At 38.6% G+C, this 17629-nt stretch overlaps 1 long non-coding RNA gene across 1 annotated transcript; it reads right to left on the bottom strand.

Moving 5' to 3' along the window:
• Positions 1-493: 493 nt before the first annotated feature.
• LOC135361695 (uncharacterized) lies at positions 494-15786 on the bottom strand. The gene is made up of 3 exons (XR_010405377.1): positions 15566-15786; positions 3418-3660; positions 494-569 (listed from the first exon to the last, which is right to left on the bottom strand). It is a non-coding gene; the product is annotated as an uncharacterized LOC135361695 (long non-coding RNA).
• Positions 15787-17629: the final 1843 nt, after the last annotated feature.

The following is a 17629-nucleotide window of genomic DNA, read 5'->3' as shown; positions in this document are numbered from 1 at the left end:
CAGTTTATTGAGTACTCAATGTGTAGGAAATAGACGCCCTCAAGTGTCTCATCTGATCCTAAAGATCACAGTAAGAAATAGATACTTTAGCCCCATTCTATAGATGAAGAAACTAAGGCTCTGTGAATTTAAGAAACTTACCTGCCGTCACGTGGCTAGAATAGGGCAGATCTCAGATTTGAATTCAGGTTCCAGTTCAAATCATGTGCCTGCAACTGTCTTGCCCCTTTCTCTTCTGCCTAGCATAGCCACTCAAATAATAAGTCATGGAGATGAAAATACAGCACAGGGAATTCAGTCGATAATATTGTAATCACACTGTATGGTGACAGACGGGGACTACACTTATCTTGGTGAGCAGTGAGTAATGTATAAAGCCATGAAATGGCTATGTTGTACACCTGAAACTAATATAACGTTGTATATTAATTACACTTCAATTTAAAAAAGTATATTTTTTTTAAAAAGGAGCATGAATGAAAAGGCACTTACATTTGTTGAATGTTGCCCACACGTTCTCTTCCAGAAGGCCCACACATTGCAGTTAGCATTCGGTACGGATTTCGCACCTGGAATGAGAACTGGTTTTACACCTATCATACACAGGTCTGCCCGACTCCAGGAGCTCATGTTGTTTCCAACTGCATTACAAAAATCTCAACCATACTTTTGGGGAGTATGATCAAAAACTAGACCTAAACTTCAACATTTAACTAGGTAAAAATAAATCCATGATTTCATAACCATAACCCAAATCCATGTAATATGCTACTGGAGTTAATGAAATCAAGTGTTTGGGCCATAATTATATGTACCTTTGAATAACTTAATTCTAAACTTTAAGAAATGTGTTTCTAAAATTTGTTTCATAAAGAGATTAACTCAAACGTTCCCTGGGTCTGTAAATACATGGATGAAAGGAAGAGATTTCAATAGTCTACATTTTTTCCGCCCACTGATGAGGGTGTTGGATAGATTTTTCAATTACCCGAAAAATGAGGTAAGGTCTGGCCAACACAGTGATCATTGCCTTGAAAGGGGAGACCAATTTCTAGTAAGAGGCAAAACCTAGGGAAGGGACCCACACAACAAGTAGAAAGAAAGCTATCTAGGTAGAATGTAATGGAATTTATTTCACATTATAATTCTAGACACCTATCAATCACTCATCATCTTGGATGTCTTATAAGAAAACAATAAATCCAACTCTGCCCTTTGGGAAATGATGCTGTAGGAAAGATCTTCCTGCCCAACATGGCCCCCTGGTCAGATAACTTTTATATCATGGAATAAACAAATCAATGATCATCCAAGAGAAATCTTGTGTTATTTTTGCTACTTGGGATCTCTTTCTTCTGGCAAAAGCACATTGGATCTGCCTTGCAGTGAGCACTTTCCCTGCTGGAGAGAGTACCTTCCTTTCCTGATTAAGGGATGGGCCTATAAACCAACATAAGCTTATTAGACACTTTTTCCTTTGAGTATGGAATCCCAAAGGAAATGATTCAGAAACAAACAAACAAACAAAAAAAGAACTAGCATAGGCTGATTAACTTCATTGGTGGCATCCTAAAGTAAGAGCCCATCAGTCTGGCTATGACTCCCCTCCCCCCATGAACTCTGTTGCCTTCTTGTTTTGTTTCCAAATCTCTTTCTAGAGCTTTCCTTTGGAACCCGTGAGGTCCCTTCTTTCTTTTCAATGATTTTTTTTCTGCGTAAGATTATAAGGTATACATCCTGTTGCCTACAAGCAAAGACCTGTAACTTAAGTAGTTCTAGTTGAGGAACTTCATAAAAGTATAATAATGAACTTGACAAAAGAACAGAGAGTGAAATAAAACAAAGATGACTCCATAATCATTCCAATGACCATCACTGTGTACCCACAATTAAACAAGCAGGCAAGTACAATAGCTGAACAAGGAAGAGTTAAGTCTTAAGTTCTACCTTCCTGCCTTTGGAGATGTCATGGTCCTAGAAGCTTGCTTCATTTGTGGTGAAATTTCAAGAAGGGAATGTGTACCAAGAAGGAAGCAGAGGGATACAGGAAGGTCAGGGAGGACCCTGAGTCTTCTTTCTGTAATATTTCCATTTCTTGATGTTTATGTAGAAGTACATGTTGTAAAAATATTAGAACAGAAACCTTTAGAATAAGTAGAAGTCCACCTTTCTTTTTAACCACTCCCTGGTATGAGTTTTCTGGGGTTGCCACAGCAAAGGGTCACAGACGAGGTGGCTTCCACAACAGAAATTTATTTTCTCTCAGTTACAGAGAAACTAGAAGTCTGAGACTCAGGTGCTGGCAGGGGTGGGCTCTTCTAAGGGCCATGAGAGAAGAATCTGCTCCAGGCCTCTCTCCTTGGCTTGGGGATGGCCATTGTTTCTTCACATTGCCAACTCTTTCTTTTATCATATGTGGTGCATCCAAACCGCGGATTCTTGCAAGGACACCAGTCATATTGGATTAGGGGCCACTCGAGTGACCTCATTTTAATTTAATTGCCTTTGCAAAGACCCCTTTCCAAACATGGTCACATTCTGAGGAACTGAGGTTAGGACTTCAACACATGATTGGGGAACACAATTCAACCCATAACTACCTATTGCCCATTGCCCATCCATGTTCTCTAAAGGTCACCCCTGTTCCACAAGTTCCTTTCCATGTAATAACTGTATGTGTGTATTTACCCACAAATAGACACACATGTGTGGTTTTTGAAGCAATTATACAAACAGGATCATACTATACACATTTTATGCATCTTTGTCTTTTCATCCAAAGCTCTATTTTGGAGATTTTTTTTTTTTCCATCTAAACACATGCAAACTCACGTTATCCTTTTTGAAGGTTTAATCTTCTTGACTACCCTTGTGAAAAGGTCTTGATCCAGCACACATCTTTCTTTGTTTTCCATTGGAAAAGGAGTACAGCGGTGAGGTTTCTTTGAGTGCAAGTAACAGGAAATTACTCTAACAACCTAAGCAAAAGAAACTGCATTCTAGGCTTCTGGAAATTTACTGACTTGCTCTTATCAGGAGGCGGGACACAGTGGAGAGGGCTTCCCAAAGACTGAGGAAGCTCTGGAGGGTGAGGAAGCAAGCCCTGCTGTTGAGAGCCTGAAGAAGGTTCTGTCTGCTTAGTGAACTGCTGCTGAAATGAATGAATTCGGATCCTACCCTCTCCAACACAGTGACACCCCACATGTGGCGATCGAGTGACGAACGAGTGCCGAAACATGGCTGGTCCAAAAAGAGATGCACTGCAAATGTACAATGCACACCTGATTCCAAAGACTTAGTACAAGGAAAATAGTGTAAAACTTTGTGAATAATTTTTATAATAATTACACCTTGATATTTTGGATATATGGGGTCAAATAAGATATATAATTAAAATTAGCTAGACCTGTTTCTTACCTTGTTTTGGTAGCTATTAGAAAATTTAAAGTTGTATGTGTGGCTTGCGATGGTGACTTGAATGATATTCTGGTGGGCCACTAGTCATTTCTTCTTTCCTTGCTGAAAGGCCGAAATGCTGGTGTAGAGAGTCTAGTTGGCCAAGCTTAGGTCATATGCCTGGGCTCCTGGAAGTACCCATGCCGTATTGGCTTGTGGGTTAACTGCCTCTGCAAGGTGGCCCACAGCTGGAAGCAGTAATACCTGAAAGAAATTTAAGGTGGTCAGAAAGTAGAAACTGATGCTGGGTGGCAAAACATTGTAAGTGCCCAACATGAGCGATTAATGCCTGGCATATACAAGGCCATTAAAATGTATCTGTTGGAAGGAAGGAATACATGAATGAGTGAACAAATATGGCGCAGTTGTGATTACTCCTCTCCCTGTGACCTTCTTCATCAGGTCCCCACTTCCACCCTGGACCTAGAAGAAGCCACATTTCGAATTATAAATAATTTCACAGTGTTGCTTTCACAAACTACGTATCTAAGGCTATTTATCTGAGTTACCATTTTGTGGAGAAATGTGCTAATTGCTGTTATGACTCATCTAATTTGTTTATCCATTCCACTTTCACTGAGCTAGTCACAAGTCACTTCTGAGACCTCTTGTTTCTCTCTTTACACTCACGCCTGTAGGGATCTCACCCAGTCTCAGAGCTTAAATATCAGATATCAGATGATATTTAGATTTAAATATCAGATGTGTTGATCACTTCCAAATTCATATCCCTAGCAAGACCTCTCTCTCAAATTCGTGACTCTGCCAAATATCCAACTACCTACTTGGCATCTCCACTTGGATGACTAAATAGACACCTCAAACTCAACTTGTCCAAAGTGGAAATGAAGCCACTTCCTCCTGCAGCCTTCCACCGTTAGGGAAATGATAGCTTTGTCCTTCAGTTGGTCAGGCCAAGAATGCTGGAACTTTCCCTGGCTCCTCCTTTCTGAGACAGTGCACAGAAAATCTGCAGGAACTCTTCTTGGCTCTAGGGTCAAACATAGTGAGTCTGATCACATCCCGCCATCTCCAATGCCCCACTTGGTCCGAGTATCCTCATTTCTCCAGGATTGCTGACATAGATTCCTTGCTGGTCTTTCTGCTTCACCTCCTGCCTTCTAACAGTGTACTTTCAACCTGTCTCCAGAGGGTTCTTTTTCTTTCCAGTTTATTGATAATAATTGCCATATAACATTGTATTTGTTTTAGGTGTACAGCATAATGACTTGATACATGTATATATTATGAAATGGTCACCCAATAAGTTTCCTGGTACATCCACCACCACACACAATTACAATTTTTTTCTTATGATAAGAACTTTTAAGATCTACTCTCTTGTGAGGTACAATCCAGTTGTGTTAAGTATAGCCACCATGCTGTACATTAAATCTCCAGCATTTAATTACCTTAGAATTTTAACTTAGAACTTTTGAACACTCTCACCCATTTCCTTACTCCCACCCCCCATCTCTGGCAACTACCAATCTGTTCTGCTTCTATGAGTTTGGTGTTTTTAGATTCCATCTTAAAGTGAGATCATACAGTATTTGACTTTCTCTGTCTGACTTATTTCACTTGGTATAATGCCCTCAAGATCCATCTGCAGGTTTTCCTTCTTTTCTGTAGGTGAATAATATGTGTGACACATATCACATCTTCTTTGTCCATTCATCCGTTGATGGACACTTCGGTTGTCCATGTCTTAGCTATTTACAATAGCTAAGACATAGCCCATGCAGTGACATGGGGGTGCAGATGTCTTTTTAAGAGAGTTCTTTTTAGGTCATAAATTATGCCATGTCACTTCTCTACTTAAAAGCCTGCAAGGCACCCCATTTCACTCAAAGCAAAAGCCAAAGCTCTGACAATGGCCTTCAGTGCCCTAAATGATTCAGCACCACCTACCCCTTCCCTCTCTGCTTTCCTTTGCTTCTCGCCTGCTTGCTCTTGTCTCTACAGCCATAGTAGCCTCCTTGCTGCCTCTCAGACATGCCAGGCACACACCCTTCCCCATGTCTCTGGCTCATTCTCTTCCAGTCACTGCCCAAGTAGCCCCTTCTCCAAGAGGACCTCCCTAACTACCATGTTTTTTTATTTACATTAAGAAAAATAGTCGTTGACAAGGAAAATTTTTATGACATGGGGTTGATTGAATAAAAGGAAGCAACAATGCTGGGTATTCATCAGAATCGATCATTGTTCAAAATACATGCATGTGTAGGCACTGTAAAATAAAAATCTGCAGGATGCATATTAAAATAGTAGGAGTTATTTTCTAGGTGACTTCATGCCTCATCCCAGCCACCTTAATCACATCAAATCTGCTTTACTCTTCTTTTTCCTATTGCACTTTTCACTTTTGAACATACTATCTTGCTTACAATAACATACTAATTTACTTAACTATTTTATGTATTGTTTTTTGCCCCACCTATTCTGCTCAAATGTAAATTCCATAAAGGGACTTCTTTTTCCTATTTTGTTCATTAATATATCCTAAGTGTCTAGAGAAATGCCTCGCATGGAGTAGATGTTCACTAATTATTTGCTGAATGAATGAGTGAATGACCCTGAAACCAAACACCAGGAATGTACCCTCAAGGAATCCACAATATAGTGTATTTGCCTTCCTAGAAACCAATCCTCTTATTAAAATTATCCTTTGCTGAAAATGAATTTCCATTCTCATCTAGGGTGAATTGTTCTTTACCCAGCACAAGAAAGGAATTGGTCAAGGTCATTTGAAGGAGAAAATAGGAAATATATATTTATTTTACCAAAAGGAGCTCTGTTGTCTGTTCTCAGCCCCTTTCCTGCCAGCAGAAGCCTCAGCCCCTTCTCTATTTATGTTGCCATGTTAAAGTACCTGATCTTCATAGAAACCAGATAATGACCTATAACATTAGTGCGACTACACTGCTGCATCTTTAATGTGGAGAAAATGTATTTGCATTTTATGATGCTGAATGCTCACCCACTTCATGACCTTACCATCTATTTCCATCTGTGGAATATTCCAAACGACCAAATAACATTAAAATCACCGAAAAGAGTTTCTTTATTAGTTATAAACTTTTACAATTCAATTTAAAAAGTTTATAGTCCTGAACGCTGTGAGAACTACCATTTTCCGAAGCACCATCCTGCTCTTTATCACTGGGGTCTGACAGGAGCTCTGACCTTTTCTAATATCTTTTACTGAAAGGAGAAGATTTGAAAAGTAGATAACAAATGACCAAGGCTTTATTGATATTATGATGTGTAATATTTAAAACTGGTTATGGTTATTAGACCACGGAAGAGGATGCCTTCTTACACAATCATCTGTTCCCTGTAGGCTTCTTTCACTGATAAAACATTTTTTATGAGTTTTAAAACTTGCAGAACCAATAAACCTGTGCAGGAACAAGCAAGGGTGCGTGCTGCTCAACACATCATCAGAACTGTCAGCCAAAGTCAAAGGCTGGACAGGTCGGAGCTGCTGCTGCTGATCTCAGAGAAGGGGAGTACAGCTCCTGCAGAATTTCCAGGGGCGGGGCTCCTTTGTAGGAGCAAAACTAACTCTGATCCCATGGAAGATTCTTTTTCTATTGAGTGCGATAAAGGGAGAGCTAGTCTAAGGATTTGTCCAAGGGCATCCTTGTTCACAGTCAAGAATCTTAACTAATGGAGGGAAAAGGGCGTATTTTCCTTACCCCTCCCAACACATGGCACATCCACTTCCAGCATTGATAAGCTTAAGTTCCTCTTATACCTCTGGGAGCTAAGACCTTGGATAAGGGGAGAGCTAAAGGTTACCTCAACTGTCCACTCCCTCCAGGTATTTCCTGATCTACCCATGTTCTCAAACCCTCACATTGCTCTTCCTATTCCTTATAGCACCTGGGGCATAAATCAGATGCCAAAACTATTTTGGAAAATCTGACCATTAAGCTATTAGTTTTAACCATTTAATTACTATACCTTGTAACATGGATTGATTTCAAGTAAGAGAAATGCTTTCCTTCTTATTCTTTGTCAAATTGTTTTGGACTTTTTTATAAGGTAAAATGTATTATTAAAATATTCATTAATTTAATATATTTTATATATTTTTATATATTTTCTATTTATATATTATATATTAATTTAATATATGCTAAATATATTTAATATGTATTAAATATATAAATATATTAATAAATATGTAAATATATAAATTTTATTTGTAAAATTCCAAATGAATTTTATAACATGTTCAATGTGAAAAACCCTGTTCAGCGTGATTCCAACTAACATGTCATTTTATAGATTCACTTGGGGGAATTTGCATCTTTACAATATTGAGTTTTCTCATTTACAAACATGATCCCTCTCCATTAAATTCAGGAGGATAGGGGCACCTGGGTGGCTCAATCTTTAAGTGTCTGCCTTTGGCTCCGGTCATGGTCCCAGGGTCCTGGGATCGAACCCCGCATTGGGCTCCCTGCTTGGCGGGAAGCCTGCTTCTCCCTCTCCCACTCCCCCTGCTTGTGTTCCCTCTCTCTCTGTGTCTCTCTCTCTGTCAAATAAATAAGTAAAATCTTCAAAAAAAATTTCAGGAGGATAGAGCTATCAACTATCTCACTATATCTAACAATTTAAATCCTGTTATCACAAATTATAACAGACATTATTCAGACATGTGGACTACATGATGCAATAATAAAGTCAATACAGGAATTGTCAAAGAAAATTTTGCTACACACATATCTTACTATGCTGATAAATTTCTGAGTGAGATGGGGGATCTGAATTGTTATCATTTAGCTCCCTTTAAGAAACAGGAGGCGTTTTAGACAAGACATCTAGACCTCTTCAGCAGTAAACATAGGTATAAACATAAATAAATATAGTGTTTGGCCATCACTACTCTAAAGTACAAAAAAATGTGTGGCTAAGGGATGATGGTTTTATTATATTTATTTGAAAATGATTCTAGATTCTACAAAGGCAAGGTTCTTGCAAAGTCATTCTGGTTGTTTTTTTAACAAGATCACTGCAAACTCATTTGTTAATCTTATTGGCTATTGGAATCATATCTTTTTAATATTTAAAAAAAAAAAACCAGCCTGTTTATTCCCTGGAGCAGTAAATGTTTTGAATCTGTGCTGAAGAGAAATTTACATATAGCATCTCCAGAAAAAGTTTATTGGAGCAAATAATCTCTGAACTAGATCTCTAATTCCAGAATCTCATAGGAGTTGAGATTTATATCTGTAGTTCAATAAGCAATGGCATTTTCATTTTGTTTATTAGCCTTGTTCACCCAAAAGAAGAAAGTAAAAAATTTAATATCTGGATGATCCAAAAATTTTTAGTAAATAAAAAATCAAAAGCCATAAGATGACTAATTATGAAAAAAATGCAAGATGAAGCAATGTATTAATATAGATATATTCATGCATTCACATTTTAAAATTTTATCATATTACATTATAAAAATCTGTAACACAAACACCCTGGTTTAAAGACTAACTTTCCTTTTGCTTTTCTGAACTCCACACAAACAATGCTAGCAGTTCTATTACAAATGATGAGGGACAACTTATAGATAGGAAGAAGCATAAATACACACACAGAGGGGGAGAGAGAATAGGTTGGGGAAATATCTTACTAAAAACTGACTGGAGTAGAAATATATCCTATTGGTTCCATTTCTCTGAAGAATGCTGATACAGGTACTGAAAAAAACAGGGCTTCCTGGGAACTTTAGTAGAAAAAAAGAGTCAAGTGCAGGTGTGAACATGGAACACAAGACCTCCCCATTTATAGAAATACTGCAGCAAGCACAAACTTCTCCCAAAACACAGAATGACCATGTGTAAGAGCCAATCTCATCTGTATCTTAAGCAACACAGTGACTTCCATTGACTTCTGGGTTACACATATTTGCATTTACATTTTTGGAATACATTAATCTTTGATCTCCTTCCACCCACTCCGAAATTATGCAAGGTGGTGTTAGAAGACAGCATTTTTAGAGAGTTTTTCTCTATCCAATTTGTTTACTTCAAACCCTTGAGGAAGTGATCTCGTCAACCTCAAAGGACTTAAAAGTAGCTCTTCCACCCCAGTGAAAACATTTGTATTTGAACTATTGATATTAATAAGCACTTTATTTTACCCTCCCCAGACCACTCCTTTATGTTCACTGGAATTATTCATATATGTTTGTCTCCTCAATTATATTACTACTCCTCTGAACATGACTATTAGGGGTTCGTTTCCATAGCTCTTTCCTCGGTCTAGTTCACTGTTACACCCATGAGCATATTTTTTTTTTATTTAAAGATTTTTATTTATTCATTTGACAGAGACACAGCGAGAGAGGGAACACAAGCAGAGGGAGGGGGAGAGGGAGAAGCAGGCCTCCCACAGAGCAGGATCCTGATGCAGGGCTCGATCCCAGGACTCTGGGATCATGACCTGAGCCGAAGGCAGACGCTTAACGACTGAGCCACCCAGGCGCCCCCCCATGAGCATATTTTGCTGCTGAGATTCTGGCCACAGTATGAATGAGAGATGCCCACATTTTCCAAACTCATTTGAACATTAACATTTCTACTCTGATTCCCTATGCTTACAAGAATCTTCCCTCCATGTGATCCACTGGGTCTTTCTATCACATCATAAGGTCTCTGCTCCAAATCACATGCTTAAGGAGGTCTTCCCCAAGCCCTGTATCTAGAGGAGCTTCCCCAGCCCTGCAAGCTATTTGATTTTCCTTCCTCTCATTCATTACTGTCTGAAGTTATGTTATTTACTTATTTGCATACTTGTTTTAAGTCAGGGATTTAATCTGATTATTCAAGTGGGGCACAGCAGGCAAGCAATGAATACCTCCTGAATAAAGGTCAGATGCCCATGTCCCTAAAGGTTTTGTTTGGCTGGCCTCTCCAGACAGATTGTGAATCTGAGAGCAACACCCATGTACTGAACACCTACTACATCAGGCACAGAACCAGGGGTTTACACATGTGCATATTTTTAATCTTCACAGCAACCACACGAGGTAAAAATATTAGTCACATTCCATGGATGAGAAAACTCATCCAAAAGGAGAGGCAGCTAGTAAGTAGCAATGCTGGGATTTGAAGTCAAATCCCACTGGCTCAGCCTCTGCATTCTTTATATTAACAATCCTGCCCATCCTACAAAGCTCATTCTCTCCCCTAGAAGCAGTTTCCTAAGAGAAGTAGCAAAATAATTTTGAACAAATCTTACATTGTTAAAACAAGCATGACTACGTAATTTGTGAGCCCCCGTGCAAAATGAAAAAGCGGTCCCTTGTTAAGAAATGATGAAAAACTTGAAGATGGTGACAATGGGGCAGTAAACCAAGCATTTGGTAATGCTCCAAGGCCCTTCTAAGAATGAGGCCTACGTGACCACCCACGTTGCATTCCCATGAAGACAGCCCTGGAAATACAAATATAACCTTTCCTGGTGATTAATTTGGGAGGGATGATGCTCTTATTAGTTTGGGAACATTCATCAGAAATTCAGCAAGCGTCCACCTAGTAACGCTCTGCACTGTGTTTTCTCCTTAGCACTATGGCCGTGTTGGCAAAAATTTGGGAGTGATTTCAGGCACAGCCTTCTCATGGCAATTAGGCTCTTGCAAATTCCATTTGGTTTCCAGTTCATAAGAGGAAGCAGAAAAATTTGATTATGGACTCCTCAGGCCTGAACAAGTATCAAAATAATTTTTCCAAACCAGGAGGTAAAGCTTCCTGACAAGCTGACTCTCTTGGCTTCTGTGCTTACAGCTCTTGGTTGTTGAGTTGATCGCTGCCTGGGAATACAGAGGCTATGGGCTCTTGGCATTGAAATAAGTAATGTGAGGACATGGATTTACCTCTGCCTGTGGGCTCTCTTTCTCTCTTTACTCTTGTGTGGTTGCTGCTGGCTAGAGTGACATTTTCAGCATCCCCCCACCCAGAACTTTCTGCAGCTTTCTCACATGCAGGTTCAGATACCTCGACCATCATCCATATGCTGCGGGAGCCTGCGGTACAACTCGAAACTTGATTTCTCAGTGTTTGAAGACCTCAACCCGAAGGTCCCCCAGGAACTGTGAAAGTTCAGTACACAATAGGTTCTGCATAGATGTTTGTGGACTAGAACTGAAACCCAAAATTCCCACCTCCACTGATTTTCCCATTCACCTGTTCAACAGATATTTGTCAAACTCCAATGTGCTACTGGAGTGGGCTGAATAATGGCCTCCTCAAAGAAGTGTCAACCCCAAACCTGGAAATGCGACCCTATTTGGAAAAAGGATCTTTGCAGATGTAATCAAGTTAAAGATCTCAAGATAAGATCATCCTGGATTAGGATGGGCCCTGAGTCCAGGGACAGGTATCCTTATAAGAGACAGAAAAGAAAAAAATATGCAGATACAGGGAAGGAGGCCAGGTGATGACACAGGCAGACATTGGACGGATGTGACCACAAACCAGGAAATGCCGGGAACCACCAAAAGGTATAAGAGACAAGGAAAGATTCTCCCCAAAGTCTTCGGAGAGAGCCCAGCTCTGCTGACATCTTTAGCTCAGATTTCTGGCCCCCACCACTGTGAGAGGGTACATTTCTGTTGTGTCAAACCACCAAGTTTGCGGCAATCAGTCCTAACAGCCCTAGGAAACAACTATGGCCATGTTCTCTTAGGATGAGGCCAACAATAAAATAAATAAGCAGATAAATGTATTCTATAATGTCCTGTCATACTGTTATGAACAGGGTTGCCAGATAAAATTGAGCTCACCGAGTTAAATTTGAATATCAGAGAAACAACGAATAAATTGCATGGAACATACATTTACTAAAAAATTATCTGTTCTTTGACATTCAGAATTAACTGTATTTTTATTTGCTAAATCTATCAATCTGAGTTACGAAGAAAGATGGGCAGAGGTCAAGTTCTGGGTCAGCCTGAGTGGGGGAAGTGCTTAAATTAGAGCGGTTATGGAAGGCTTCTCTGATGAGGCGTACTTGAACAGAGCACTGCATGAAATAAGAGAGTGAGTCATGCCACATTAGGGCAATAGTCTCCCAGGCCCAGGAAACAGGAAGGGCAAAGGCATAAGGTGGGAATGTGCTGGCTATATTTAGCTTTATTCAATAGTACGGACAGCAAGATAGCAAATCTCATTCTCTCCTGAAATCCAAAATGTTCCTAAACTAAAAACAGGAAATCTGTGCTAAAGTATTCACCAAGCTATTGATCTCAGCTTTTAATGAGCTGGACTTAGATTATTTAGATGTCAAGCAGGTCTGGTATCCCAGTTTTATGATCCTCTTAAATAACCACAGGCAATCCAGCAAGTAATAAAGCAATACAAGGCAGTCTAGAGTTGCCATAGTAGGAAATGTTGGCATATAATTAAAACAGAGGCCAATATTTATGTGCTTTTTCTCTGCAACAGATTCATTAACAATACCTTAAGCTATTGTATGGACTTAAATTTCTGATGCTATTGGCATCCATTTAGAAAAGGAGGTTTTATTTAATTTTTAAAGGTTTTTCCAAATTACAGAATGCATGCGCATCCACCCCAAATGCTTGCATGGAAATGTTCACAGCAGCATTATAATAATTATTATAATAGCCTACAAGTGGAAACTCCAAATGTAAAGTTGCTAAATTTAGTAAATAAAAGCATAAAATGTGTGGTTCCATTCGAATTTCAGATAAACACTGGATAAATGTTTTTAGTATAAGTATATACTAAATTATTTGGAACAAATTAAATTGGACATTCTGCATTGAATCTGGCAACCCTACCCAAATGTCCATTAACTGGGGAATGGATAAAATGTATTCTAAGCATACAATAGACTACTCTCTGGCCATAGAAAGGAATAAAGTACTTGTACATGCTACAACATGGATGAATCTGAAAAGCATTCTTCTAAGTGACAGACACCAGACAAAGAAGACCACCTAAGTGTGAGATTCTATTTATATTAAATGTCCAGAAAATGGACATTATGTAGAGACAGAAAGTAGATTAGTGGTTGCTTGGGAGCTGAGGATAGGAATAGGAATACACTGTAATCAGGCACAAGGCTTTTTACTGGGATGATAACATGTCTTTGAACTTGATTATGGTGATCATAGCATAGATTCATAAACAAATTAACTGTATACTTCAATCATTGGGTTTTATGGTAAATTATATCTCAATAATGTTAAAAAATATGTGCTCATTGCAACAAGTCAAGTAATATAGACATATGTAAGAACACTGAACATCTTTGTCTCCTTCCCTTTTGAAGTAACCAATGTTATTCCACAGTTTGGTGTCTCTCCTTCCACACATTTGTAGCTCATACAAATAGCAAATATATAAGCATATCCTATACATACTACTCTGCAGCGTGTATTTGTCATTTAAAATATCATGGACACACCTTCAGGTGAATCTACAGAGCTCTACACCACCCTTTTAAATACTTGCATGATATTCCATATAAAGATGTCTTATTATTTATGCAAACATTGTTTCACTTATTAATGAAGATTTAGATTTTTCTCCTTCCTTTTTCTTTCTTTTCTTTGTTCTTTCTTTCTCTCTCTCTTTCTCCTTCCTTCCTCTCTCTCCTTTCTTTCTTTCTTTCTCTCTCTTTTCTTTCTCTCTTTTCTCTTTCTTTCTTTTCTTTTCTTTCTTCTTGCCCTTTCAAAGTATGCTTCAATAAGCCCTCTTGAACATACATTAGAGGGAGCCACTTAAAATTAGCAAAAGGTTTCAAAATGAATAAAGAATGTCAAGATACTGAAGCATCATTAAAGGTCAAACATTTTACCTCATGTTGATATTGTGCTCTTGGATTTAGACTTCATATAAAATGATGAAAAGGTTAAATTATGCATCCACCATCCCAAACATTTGTTCTTTATTTTAAACACACAAGTATGCATTTGTTGCATACACACCAGATGAGGCCTATTTCTCAAGTATAACAGGCATGTACTGAATAAGCTACGACTGAAGTTCTACAATACAATGTCAGTGGGCTGTGGGGTTCTAATTCTTTCAACAAGAGCTGGATAGAGAGATAAATCAAATATTTTTTAAAAGTATGCAACTGTTTATCATCTCTCCAGGCACACATCCCTAAACACATGGGAGAAAGCTAATGAACTATGAATGATGACAGAATTTACCATGAACTAGGCAATTTATGTGCATCATTACATAATTTGAATAGACAAGAGGTAATGGTATTTTTGCATCCATTTTCCAGATGAAGGATCTCAGACCTGTGGTGCCTTGCTCAATACCAAGTAAACAACGGAAACAGGATTAGAATACAGGCTCCAGATATGAAGATATGAATTTTGGTTAAATATTTCCAATAATCTGCTCTGCCCATAGACATAATGGGTATCTTGGGACACCAAGTTAAATAGACCATCATTTCTATCCTCGAGGAGCAGAGCAAACAGGCACACAAATAGAAAATCACAGCCAATCTGGTAAGACCATGGTGAGAACTGAGTATCCTAACCTGGATCAGCAAAAGCTCCTACAGTGACTTCTGAGATTGTTTTTTAAAGATTTTATTTATTTATTTGAGAGAGAGAGAACACAAGCAGGGGGGAGGGGCAGAGGGAGAGGGAGAAGCAGGCTCTCCACTGAGCAGGGAGCCTGATGTGGGGCTCGATCCCAGGACCGTGGGATCATGACTTGAGCCAAAGGCAGATGCTTAACTCTACTGAGCCACCCAAGTGCCCCCTGAGTTGAGTTTTTAAAGACCCTAGCCATGTGCAGTGGGAGGAAGGAGGATACTATTCCAGGTAGAGGAAGCCACATGGCAAAAGCCTCAGAAGCCAGAAACATACTAAAGGGCAAGAGGAATGACAAGCAGATGAGTCTCTGTGGAGTCTGAACCATGAGGTAAGAGAAGACAGGCGATGAGTGAATCATTTCGTTCAGCACAAGTAAGAGAAAATTCTAACTAAGGGGCATACATAAGGAATTTATTATTTCACTGAACCAGAAGTCTGAAGGTAGAGCAGTTCCATGAATGGTTAACTTCAAGTTCCAAAACTGTCTTCAAAGACTCTGTTTCTTACCATCTTTCTGCATTGCCACATTCAGGATACTGGTCCTCAGACCTGAGACTTCTTGATCTGAAGATAGCTACCACATTGCTTTCTTTCATATCTATATCCAGGGAAAAATAGCAGAACTTCTCTAAATTGATAAGAACCATCCAAGTAGACTAACCCCGGGTCCACTGGGTTATGCGCTGCTGCTTAAATGTAGTTATCCAGCAAAAGGAGCGAGACCATCGTATCGCCATTGGTTTGGAAGAGTCGAGCTTCCCCTCATGGGCATGGTCAACTGATGGAAGGAAAAGATGGGTTTCTGTTACCGAGGAGAAAGGTGGGGAGTAGCTTTGCCACAGTGAAGTTAGGGATATGGCCAAGGGCCAAGGAGCTTGGAGATTACCATACAGTTCAGCTTTCCTTACTGTCAGTATATGAACACTATCTTTGCAGCTTTTTGCTGTGTTCATACAGTACTAAATTATAGTGTATCTCCTTGATAACTTTTGCCATATCTCCAAACTGTATCTGTAACATTGTGACATACCTAAACTCTATCTGTAACATTGCTTGAGGCTTAATTTTTTTAAAGATTTTATTTATTTATTTTAGAGAGAGAGAGAACATAAGTGGGAGGGGAAGAAGGAGAGGGAGAAAGAATCCCAAGCAGACTCTGTGCTGAATGCGGGGCTTGATCTCATAACCCTGAGATCATGACCTGAGCCGAAACCAAGAGTCAGACGCTCAACCGACTGCACCACCCAGGTGCCCTGAGACTTCTTTTTAAATTGTCATGTTTTAAACATAAATAGGTTTGAAAAGAAAATTTTACAGTATTCTCCAAAAGAAAGTCCACATATAACTTTCCATATATCAAAGGTATATATATTCATACTATGAATAATTTATACTTGTTTATATTAATATTTATATAAATATATTTCTATTTATTAATATATTGATATAAATAGTGTAATAACTATAATACATATTTTAATATATAATATAAAATGTGATATGTATAGATATAGATATAGATATAGATATAGATATAAATTGTGGTGATCTCAAAGAAAACTTGGTAGAGACTGACCATAACATACATAGCCCATCTATTACAGTTTTGGGTACTTTATTCTTTCTGTAAAAATGCTTATAAAACAATGGTTTCTGATTTATCCCCAGGACATGAAAAAATATTAATCACTACCAAAGAGGCCAGGGCATAAAATATATATCATCTTCATTCCCCTTTTATATCGAATCTAAATCTTAATCAGGAAGTAAAGGGCCTTGCTGAGTGTTGATTTCGTCCTTTCAGGCAAAAGGGAAATGGTTGAATTCCACAGAATCTTCTCCATATGTTTATCTATTTCCACAAAGTATAGAATTATATTTACTATCTCTAGTCTTGAACTTTCTGGAGACCCTGACCAGTATAGTGACCATCTTCTTGGAATAGATTTTTGATCTCTGTATTTTCTGATACTTCAAGCTCAGTGGGCTCAAAACCAAATTAATAATTATTCTCACAAAAGAGCCTTCATTTCCTGCTGATATAACTTCTCATTCAATAACAATTATGCTACTAGATGATATGTAATAATAATATATAATTACTTATTCTGTGCAAGTTTCTGTAATAAACGTTTGACAATCCTCATCTCAATTAATTGTAGCTGACTCATTGTGAAACTTACCCTCTGATAGAACGGTGATGCTTAGAAAAACTTGTAGAGAAGAAACTCATCCATCGAAGACCACAAACATTGTAAGTAGTAGGATATCTGGACTCAAAGCTTGAATCTAATGAAATTTGTCATATATTTTTTAGCTTCGGTTCCTCTGTTCCAGGAATATTCCCTACCTTATGAGCCAGAGCTTTCTTTTTCTTATAGACACTGAAAATGCCAAATACTCACTTTCTCGGATTCTGTTGCAGCTAAGACATACTAGAACACCTGCTCTAAGCTCTGCCATTCAAGCACATCCACTCCAAATTTTGAACCAAGATAGCGGTATAAGGAAGTGTTAACGCAAGAAAGGCAAGTGAGCTAAAGAGCAGTAGTAACAGCCATCCTCCAGGGG

This window comes from Mirounga angustirostris, unplaced genomic scaffold (assembly GCF_029215605.1).
Source record: "Mirounga angustirostris isolate CCGP_5_RB_7025 unplaced genomic scaffold, mMirAng1.0.hap1 SCAF_10, whole genome shotgun sequence".
NCBI lineage: Eukaryota > Metazoa > Chordata > Mammalia > Carnivora > Phocidae > Mirounga > Mirounga angustirostris.
Note: the sequence above shows the minus strand (reverse complement) of the source record. Positions and strands in the feature narration are given on the sequence as shown.